An 11,009-nucleotide genomic window follows, 5' to 3' on the forward strand; every position below is an offset into this window, starting at 1 on the left:
ATATATAATATATATATATATATATATATATATATAAAATATATATATATATATATATATATATATATATAATTCTCTCTCTCTCTCTCTCTCTCTCTCTCTCTCTCTCTCTCTCTCTCTCTCTCTCTCTCCATCTATTTATATATCTGTTTGCCTATCTATTTATCTCAAATTCTATCTCTAATTCTCTCTTTTTCTCTCTAAATCCTTTTGTTTTTCTCTGTGTTTATCATTCAGTCTTCCTATCACTTTTAATCATTCAGTCTTCTTATCACTTTTACCTAACCCTCCTTCCTCTCTTTCTGTCTCCCTTCCATTTATATCTTTCCATTTCATCCTTCTGTCATTCTCTCTATTTTTCTTTTCTTTTTTCTTTGTCTCTCTATTTTTCTTTTCTTTTTTTCTTTGTCTCTCTATTTTTCTTTTCTTTTTTTTCTTTATGTCTTTCCTCCTACTTCTCCTCACCCCCTTCTTCCTTGGCACTTCTTCTATGCCCCCCCCTTCCTCCCCCCATTGCCTCCCCTTCCCTGAATTCCAAACCGCTTAGAGCGATCACAACGCTTACGCCACCGAGGCACGAACGATGCCTTCGTATGCCCATCCAAGATCTGTATTCCTCGGCCGTAACTACAAAGTAGGTTTTATGCCTGGTACACGTATGCTCGGGAGTCGTGTAGCGAGGGATGTTCTCCGCCTGTTCTGGCATTTAACTCAAGTCCAGAGGAAAAAAAAAAAGAAAAAAGAAAAGAAGAAAAAAATGCAACTTGTGTTAATTTCCTCCTTTTATTAGCAAAACCCTTCACGCGGGTGTCTTTATGGCGTTTGTTTGGATAGTCGTATCCATATTCAGGGCTACACACGCTCGACAGTAGTCAAGTTTGAAATTACACTTGTTACACACTACCCCCGCCGCATATATTATACATGGCCCCCATTAATTCGACGGCCGCGAGAACTCGAGACATCCTTCCTCTTAGCGCATCAACATCTGAGGACGTCGGGGGGAGGGGGGGAGGGGGGAGATCCCTGGTCTTGTGGGTCTTATCCCTTCGTTTCCGTTGTTGTTGTCTTATTGATTGTTGTTTATTTGGTGTCTCATCCTCATGGGGGTTCTTAGAGAGGGGGTGGAGAAACGAAGAAGAAAGAAAGAGAGAAAGAGAGAGGGAGAGAGGGAGAGAGACAGGGATAAAAGAGGGAAATATGACAACTAGTAACTCCAGCGCCCACTGCTGCTCTACCGAAACCCACTGCCTCGACACGGCTTTTGCATATGACTTACAAAATACTTCGTGAGCGTTTTCCAAGATGCAAAAAGTGTTTTTATGAGCGGCAACAACCGCGTGATCCTTATTTAGCATAAAATAGAGGTAGGAAGTTTCGAATTAGCAAGTCTCGGCCACCTTATTCAGTCCTACCTTTACTCGGGCTTGGAAACACCACCGCTGCCTTGCGCTCGTCCCTCGCTCGTCCCTCGCTCGTCCCTTGCTCGTCTCCACTCGCCTTTGCCCCTTGCTCTTTGCTACTCGTCCCTCGTCCCTTGCTCGTCCCTTGCTCGTCCCTTGCTCGTTTCCATTCGCCTTCGCCCCTTGCCCTTTGCCACTCGCCCCTCGTCTCTCGCTCGTCCCTTGCTCGTTTCCATTCGCCTTCGCCCCTTGCCCTTTGCCACTCGCCCCTCTTTCCTCGCTCGTCTCCACTCGCCTTCGCCCCTTGCCCTTTGCCACTCGTCCCTCGTCCCCCTTTCCTCGCTCGTTTCCATTCGCCTTCGCCCCTTGCCCTTTGCCACTCGCCCCTCTTTCCTCGCTCGTCTCCACTCGCCTTCGCCCCTTGCCCTTTGCCACTCGTCCCTCGTCCCCCTTTCCTCGCTCGTTTCCATTCGCCTTCGCCCCTTACTCTTTACTACTCGTCCCTCGTCCCTTGCTCTTTTGCCTTCGTCCTTCATGTACATGTGTGTCTCTGCATAGTGTGTGTGCGTATTTCTGTATCCCTTTGTTTATCTAATTTCTCAGTTCACATTTCTACGACGCTTAAAGTTAACATTCAAAATCCAATTCTGATCTCCCGCTTAATCACTTTTCTAAGAATATTAATTCGTTCTTCTTTGTAGGGCCTGAAACAGTGTTATTTATCTTTTTCTTTCCAATGATCGTATCCTGTTAAACATTTTCTCTTTTTTATCAATTTTTAATTCTATTTTTTTGTTAAAAATTTCTGTTAAAATTTTAAAGTTTAAAATGAAACAAATGGAAACGCGTTTTGAAATTCTCTTCTTTCTACCTACCTTGTAGTGCGTGTATGTTGCTGTTTATGTATTCATTAAAATATGTATATGAAGTTATTACTTAAACAAATCCCTTTCTCTTTTCCTGTCTTTCTATTCCTCCTCCTCCTCCTCCTCCTCTTCCTCTTCTTCTTCTTCTGCGCTTTGCCTTTTCCTCCTTTTCCTCCCGTTCGTTTTTCTATTCTTCGGATCTTTTCTTTGTTTGTTGTCTCTGTTGTTTTTGTAATTGCTGTTATTGTTGTTGTTTGTCTTTGTCTTCCTCCTTCCTTTCCTTCTTCTTGTGTTTGTTGTTATTCCTTTACCTTATTTTATCTTGTTTTTATTATTTTCATTTTCTTTTGTTTCATTAAAAGTATTTCCCCCTCCTTCTAATTGTTCTCCTCCTCCTCCTCCTCCTCCTCCATCTCTTATTCTTCCCCCTTTTCTTTCTCCATCTCCTTCTCCTTCTCCATCTTCTTTTTCATCTCCTTCTACTCTTCCTTCTCCTCCTCCTTCTTCTTCTTCTTCTCCTCCTCCTCTCCCTCATCTTTCTCCCTCTTCTTCTTCTCCTCCTCCTCCTATTTCTCCTCCTCCTCATCTTCCTCCTTTTTCTCCTCTTCCTCTTTCCCCTCATTCTCCTTCTCCCCCTCATCTTCTTTCTCCTGCTCCTTCTCCCCCTCCTCCTCATCATCCTCTTTCTCCTCCTCCTCCTCCTCCTCCTTCTTCTTCTTCTTCTTCTGCTCCTCTACCTCCTTCTTTTCCTCTTCCTCCTCCTCCTTCTCCTCCTTTTCCACCTCCTCCTTCGCCTCCTCCTCTTCCTCCTCCTCTTTCTCCTCCTCCACCTCCTCCGTCTTCTCACTCTTCATTCTTCCTCTCCTCATTCTCTTCCTTCTCCTTCTCCGTTTTCTCCTCCTCCTTCTTTTCCTTCTCCTCCTCCTCTTCCTCTTTCTCTTCCTCCTCCTCCTTCTCCTTCTCCTCTTTCTTCTTCTTCCTTTTCTTCTTCTCTTCCTCCTCCTCTTCCTCCTCCTCCTTCTCCTTTTCCTCCTCCTCCTCCTTTTCCACCTCCACCTCCTCCTCCTTCGCCTCCTCCTCCCCCTCCTCCCCCTCTTCTTCCCCCTGCTCCTTCGCCTCTTCCCCCTCCTCCCCCTCTTCCTCCTCCTTCGCCTCTCCCCCCCCCCTCCTCCTCTCTTCCTCTCCCTCCTCCTCCTCCTCCTCCTCCCCCTCCCCCTCCACCTCTTCCCCCTCCTCCCCCTCTACCTCCTCCTCCTCCTCCTTCGCCTCCTCATCTCCCCCCGTCTTGTCTTTTCGGTGAGAATCTAAACTTTCCAGTAATTTAAACATGTCAGCCCTCACATTATGGACATTTCGTGGCTGGGAACACACGAGCTTTCAATTTTTACAAATTCTTTTCTCTTCACTTACAAACTGCTGCCGATGTTGGGCAGTTGGAAATACTCGTATTCATTATTCATAAACACGAGAAGGTAATGTGTGGATGGTGATGAGGGGGAAAATGTCTATTGTTTTAGATTGATGATTGTAAGGATATTAGTGATGATGATGGTGATGATGATGATAGAAAGGATGATGCTAGTTATGATGATTATTGTAGTTGTGATGGTTGTGATGTTATTTCATTCTTGGATATATATATTTACTTTATTTATTTTTTTTTTTTTGAAAGGAAGAGTGCAAAAGTAAATAGTTTTCATTGAAAGAATCAACTCAAATGGTATAGTAAGTAATAAAAAGAAGGAATGGTGAAGAAGATGAAAGAAGAAGAAAACAACTTTAAACCATTTCAGGGCCTTTCTCAAACAAGCGAAGTGAATGTTACTTCAACAAAAAGAAAAGAAAAGAAAAAAAGGAAAAACTCTCTGAAGCCTGAAAGCAAAATCGTAAATCACTAGAATATGAATAATTAAATTTGAAATGAAGAGAAGCAGGATGGTATAATTTTTTCTTATACTTTTTTCTTTTTCTTTTCTTTCGTTGTGTATGTTCTTTCTGTTTCCCCATTTCTTCTCATTATCATTTTTTTCCTTTTACATTTGGTACCTCTTCCCCGCTTGCTAACCATCTTCTTCTCTTCTTTTCTTGTTATCCGCTTTTCTCCTTCTCTTCTTTGCTACCCTTCTTTCTAATCTCCTATTCCTCTTTCCTTTTCCGTTTATTTTACTCTATTCCCCTATCCATCTCCTTCTCTTCCTTTTGCTTCTCTCCTTGCCCCTCTCCCTCTTCCCTCCTCTTCTTCTCCCTCTCCATCCTCCCCACATTCTCCTCCCCATTTTGAGTCTCCCCCTTTCCCCTAATTATCTACTTCCTTCATACCAACCTCATCATTCCTCTCACCTACATCCCACTCCGTTTCCACTCCTCCTCCCCTCCAACACAACCCCCCCTCCCTCCCCATCCTACCCATCCTCCCCCTCCCCTCCCTCCCTCCTCCCCCTCCCCTCCCTCTATCCTATCCCTCCTATCCACCTGCAGAAGTGTGGTCGCGTGGAAGGGCGTTCTCGCTACCGACTCAGCTGTTCCCGTCGCGTCGCGCTGACGGGGGACGCTGGGTGAGGCCGTGTTAAGCGGATCTTTAGGCTTCCGACTGTGTAAACACGAGCTCGAGTGACGCGTCCCTGGGGAGAGGGGGGGAGGGTGGGGGGAGGGGGGAGAAGGTAGGGGGTAGGGGGGAGGTAGGGGTAAGGGTGGGGGAAGGGTGGGGGTAGGGGTAGGGGGGAGAAGGGGTAAGGGTGGGGGTAGGAGGAGGTAAGGGGTAAGGGTGGGGGTAGGGGGGAGGTAGGGGGAGAAGGGGGGAGTAGGGATTGCGAGGGAGGGAGGGAGGGAGGGAGGGGTAAGTAACAGGGAGGGGGAGAGGGGGAGGGAGAGCAGGCAGACAGACTTGGGGATTGAAGAAGGATATAAATCGCAAAGGGAGGAGAAATGACATGGTAGAGAAAGGATAATAAAGAAAAGGAAAACAAAAGCACATACAAATACGAAACACAGCCCCACCAAAAACAAAATAAAAAGGGTGTCATTCCGCTTTTTAAAATAGAACATCATTTCTCTCTCTCTCTTTCTCTCTCTCTCTCTCTCTCTCTCTCTCTCTCTATATATATATATATATATATATATATATATATATATATATATATATATATATATATATATATATATATATTATATATATATATATGTATATATATACATATATATATATATATATATATATATAATAATATATATATTATATATATAGAGAGAGAGAGAGAGAGAGAGAGAGAGAGAGAGAGAGAGAGAGAGAGAGAGAGAGAGAGAGAGAGAGAGAGAGAGATTTTTTTTTTCGAATGTCTTCGTTTTTATTTCGTTCATACTATGTCTGCCTTTTATAAAAGACAAATACATTCTGCTGAAGAGACGAGAAGAGAGAGAGAAAGTTAGAGAAGGATACAAGGATAGCGAAGAGAGAAGATCAAATCCTTCACGTGAAAGAAGGAGAGGTGAATGAAGGAAAAATGCGATGAGAAGGACAGAAGGAAAATAGGAGAAAGTAAGAGGAGGACGAGGAGAGAAAAAGAAGAAGTAAAAGATTAAAGATTAAAAGAGTGAGAGACATACAAACGGAAAGAGGGAAGAGAAGAAAGGTTGCAAATGAAGTAGAATGACAAGAGAAGAAACAAATAGGATAGAAGGAGAGAGAAAGAGAGAAATGGAAGACAGAGATAAAGAAGTAAAGATTGAGTTGAAATGTTAGAGTTATAAAATTCTTGAAATTGAATATATCAATAAAATAACATGTGAACCAGGTGAGAGAGGACAAAGAAATGTAAAGTATAAAGAAATGCGAAGAAACACGCAAATAATAATAATGATACAAATCATAATGATAATAAAGACGGTAACAATAATAACGATAATAACAATCATCATAACAATAATAATGATAATAATAACAACAATAATAATAACGATAATAAAGACAATAACAACGATGACCATAGTAACAATAACAATAATGAGAAGAAGAAGAAGAAAAAAAATGAACAAGAAAAATCGAAACATTAGGAACAATAACAATGATGATAAGAAGAAAAAGAGGAAGAAGAACAAGAAAATGAATAACAAAAAGACCGAAACATTAGGAACAATAACAACGATGACAAGAAAAAGAAGAAGAGGAAGAAGAAGAAAAAAAATTAATAACAAAAAGATCGAAACATTAACAACAAAAACAACAACGACAAGAAGAAGAAGAAGAGGAAGAAGAAAAGAAAAATGAAACACAAAAAGATCGAAAAACATTAAGCTGAACCAGAACCGTCATGTAGCCAAAGCGGCGCTGAAGACCCCAATCGCAGGCAGATCGACGGCTCAGCTAATTAGCCTCGAACAGGCTGTCGACAGAAGCAGCAGGGAAGCAGAGGGAAATACGAGTAGCAGCGACAGCGAGAGTTGTAGAAGCAGAGGTGATGACGGCAGAATCAGCAGTAGTAGGGCAGCAGGATAAGCAGTAGTAGGGCAGCAGGATAAGCAGTAGTAGGGCAGCAGGATAAGCAGTAGTAGGGCAGCAGAATCAGCAGTAGTAGGGCAGCAGGATAAGCAGTAGTAGGGCAGCAGGATAAGCAGTAGTAGGGCAGCAGGATAAGCAGTAGTAGGGCAGCAGAATCAGCAGTAGTAGGGCAGCAGGATAAGCAGTAGTAGGGCAGCAGAATCAGCAGTAGAAGGGAAGCAGAATCAGCAGTAGTAGGGCAGCAGGATAAGCAGTAGTAGGGCAGCAGGATAAGCAGTAGTAGGGCAGCAGGATAAGCAGTAGTAGGGCAGCAGGATAAGCAGTAGTAGGGCAGCAGGATAAGCAGTAGTAGGGCAGCAGAATCAGCAGTAGTAGGGCAGCAGGATAAGCAGTAGTAGGGCAGCAGGATAAGCAGTAGTAGGGCAGCAGGATAAGCAGTAGTAGGGCAGCAGAATCAGCAGTAGTAGGGCAGCAGGATAAGCAGTAGTAGGGCAGCAGGATAAGCAGTAGTAGGGCAGCAGGATAAGCAGTAGTAGGGCAGCAGGATAAGCAGTAGTAGGGCAGCAGAATCAGCAGTAGAAGGGAAGCAGAATCAGCAGTAGTAGGGCAGCAGGATAAGCAGTAGTAGGGCAGCAGGATAAGCAGTAGTAGGGCAGCAGGATAAGCAGTAGTAGGGCAGCAGAATCAGCAGTAGAAGGGAAGCAGAATCAGCAGTAGTAGGGCAGCAGGATAAGCAGTAGTAGGGCAGCAGGATAAGCAGTAGTAGGGCAGCAGGATAAGCAGTAGTAGGGCAGCAGGATAAGCAGTAGTAGGGCAGCAGAATCAGCAGTAGTAGGGCAGCAGGATAAGCAGTAGTAGGGCAGCAGAATCAGCAGTAGTAGGGCAGCAGAATAAGCAGTAGTAGGGCAGCAGGATAAGCAGTAGTAGGGCAGCAGGATAAGCAGTAGTAGGGCAGCAGGATAAGCAGTAGTAGGGCAGCAGGATAAGCAGTAGTAGGGCAGCAGGATAAGCAGTAGTAGGGCAGCAGAATAAGCAGTAGTAGGGCAGCAGGATAAGCAGTAGTAGGGCAGCAGGATAAGCAGTAGTAGGGCAGCAGAATAAGCAGTAGTAGGGCAGCAGAATCAGCAGTAGTAGGGCAGCAGGATAAGCAGTAGTAGGGCAGCAGAATCAGCAGTAGTAGGGCAGCAGGATAAGCAGTAGTAGGGCAGCAGGATAAGCAGTAGTAGGGCAGCAGGATAAGCAGTAGTAGGGCAGCAGGATAAGCAGTAGTAGGGCAGCAGGATAAGCAGTAGTAGGGCAGCAGGATAAGCAGTAGTAGGGCAGCAGGATAAGCAGTAGTAGGGCAGCAGGATAAGCAGTAGTAGGGCAGCAGAATAAGCAGTAGTAGGGCAGCAGAATAAGCAGTAGTAGGGCAGCAGAATAAGCAGTAGTAGGGCAGCAGGATAAGCAGTAGTAGGGCAGCAGGATAAGCAGTAGTAGGGCAGCAGGATAAGCAGTAGTAGGGCAGCAGAATAAGCAGTAGTAGGGCAGCAGAATAAGCAGTAGTAGGGCAGCAGGATAAGCAGTAGTAGGGCAGCAGGATAAGCAGTAGTAGGGCAGCAGGATAAGCAGTAGTAGGGCAGCAGGATAAGCAGTAGTAGGGCAGCAGGATAAGCAGTAGTAGGGCAGCAGAATAAGCAGTAGTAGGGCAGCAGGATAAGCAGTAGTAGGGCAGCAGAATAAGCAGTAGTAGGGCAGCAGGATAAGCAGTAGTAGGGCAGCAGGATAAGCAGTAGTAGGGCAGCAGGATAAGCAGTAGTAGGGCAGCAGAATCAGCAGTAGAAGGGAAGCAGGATAAGCAGTAGTAGGGCAGCAGGATAAGCAGTAGTAGGGCAGCAGGATAAGCAGTAGTAGGGCAGCAGGATAAGCAGTAGTAGGGCAGCAGAATAAGCAGTAGTAGGGCAGCAGGATAAGCAGTAGTAGGGCAGCAGGATACGCAGTAGTATCGCGGCAGGATAAGCAGTAGTAGGGCAGCAGGATAAGCAGTAGTAGGGCAGCAGGATAAGCAGTAGTAGGGCAGCAGGATAAGCAGTAGGAGGGCGGCAGGATACGCAGTAGGAGGGCAGCAGGTAAGCAAGCAGTAGTAGGGCAGCAGGATAAGCAGTAGTATGGCAGCAGGATAAGCAGTAGTAGGGCAGCAGGATCAGCAGTAGGCAGCAGATAAGCAGTAGTAGGGCAGCAGGATAAGCAGTAGTAGGCAGCAGGATAACAGCAGCAGAATAAGCAGTAGTAGGGCAGAAGGATAAGCAGTAGTAGGGCAGCAGGATAAGCAGCAGTAGGGCAGAAGGATAAGCAGTAGTAGGGCAGCAGGATAAGCAGTGATAGGGCAGCAGAATAAGCAGTAGTAGGGCAGAAGGATAAGCAGTAGTAGGGCAGCAGGAAAAGCAGTAGTAGGGCAGCAGGATAAGCAGTAGTAGGGCAGCAGGATAAGCAGTAGTAGGGCAGCAGGATAAGCAGTAGTAGGGCAGCAGAATCAGCAGTAGTAGGGCAGCAGGATAAGCAGTAGTAGGGCAGCAGAATCAGCAGTAGTAGGGCAGCAGAATCAGCAGTAGTAGGGCAGCAGGAAAAGCAGTAGTAGGGCAGCAGGATAAGCAGTAGTAGGGCAGCAGGATAAGCAGTAGTAGGGCAGCAGGATAAGCAGTAGTAGGGCAGCAGAATCAGCAGTAGTAGGGCAGCAGGATAAGCAGTAGTAGGGCAGCAGAATCAGCAGTAGAAGTCAGCAGAATCAGCAGTAGTAGGGCAGCAGGATAAGCAGTAGTAGGGCAGGAGGATCAGCAGTAGTAGGGCAGCAGGATAAGCAGTAGTAGGGCAGCAGGATAAGCAGTAGTAGGGCAGCAGGATAAGCAGTAGTAGGGCAGCAGAATCAGCAGTAGAAGGGAAGCAGAATCAGCAGTAGTAGGGCAGCAGGATAAGCAGTAGTAGGGCAGAAGGATAAGCAGTAGTAGGGCAGCAGAATCAGCAGTAGAAGGGAAGCAGAATCAGCAGTAGAAGGGAAGCAGAATCAGCAGTAGTAGGGCAGCAGGATAAGCAGTAGTAGGGCAGCAGGATAAGCAGTAGTAGGGCAGCAGGATAAGCAGTAGTAGGGCAGCAGGATAAGCAGTAGTAGGGCAGCAGGATAAGCAGTAGTAGGGCAGCAGGATAAGCAGTAGTAGGGCAGCAGAATAAGCAGTAGTAGGGCAGCAGGATAAGCAGTAGTAGGGCAGCAGAATCAGCAGTAGAAGGGAAGCAGAATCAGCAGTAGTAGGGCAGCAGGATAAGCAGTAGTAGGGCAGCAGGATAAGCAGTAGTAGGGCAGCAGAATCAGCAGTAGTAGGGCAGCAGGATAAGCAGTAGTAGGGCAGCAGGATAAGCAGTAGTAGGGCAGCAGATAAGCACTAGTAGGGCAGAAGGATAAGCAGTAGTAGGGACGCAGAATAAGCAGTAGTAGGGCAGAAGGATAAGCAGTAGTAGGGCAGCAGAATAAGCAGTAGTAGGGCAGCAGGATAAGCAGTAGTAGGGCAGCAGAATAAGCAGTAGTAGGGCAGCAGAATAAGCAGTAGTAGGGCAGCAGGATAAGCAGTAGTAGGGCAGAAGGATAAGCAGTAGTAGGGCAGAAGGATAAGCAGTAGTAGGGCAGCAGAATAAGCAGTAGTAGGGCAGCAGAATAAGCAGTAGTAGGCACAGGATAGCAGTATAGGCAGAATCAGCAGTAGTAAGGGCAAGGATAAGCAGTAGTAGTTGCAGCAGAAAGGGAAGCAGAATCAGCAGTAGTAGGGCAGCAGGATAAGCAGTAGTAGGGCAGCAGGATAAGCAGTAGTAGGGCAGCAGGATAAGCAGTAGTAGGGCAGCAGAATCAGCAGTAGTAGGGCAGCAGAATAAGCAGTAGTAGGGCAGCAGAATCAGCAGTAGAAGGGAAGCAGAATCAGCAGTAGTAGGGCAGCAGGATAAGCAGTAGTAGGGCAGCAGGATAAGCAGTAGTAGGGCAGCAGGATAAGCAGTAGTAGGGCAGCAGAATAAGCAGTAGTAGGGCAGCAGAATAAGCAGTAGTAGGGCAGCAGGATAAGCAGTAGTAGGGCAGCAGAATCAGCAGTAGTAGGGCAGCAGGATAAGCAGTAGTAGGGCAGCAGAATAAGCAGTAGTAGGGCAGCAGAATCAGCAGTAGTAGGGCAGCAGGATAAGCAGTAGTAGGGCAGCAGGATAAGCAGTAGTAGGGCAGCAGGATAAGCA

This window comes from Penaeus japonicus, unplaced genomic scaffold (genome assembly GCF_977035675.1).
Source record: "Penaeus japonicus unplaced genomic scaffold, GWHDUDI00000001_assembly GWHDUDI00000009, whole genome shotgun sequence".
Lineage (NCBI taxonomy): Eukaryota > Metazoa > Arthropoda > Malacostraca > Decapoda > Penaeidae > Penaeus > Penaeus japonicus.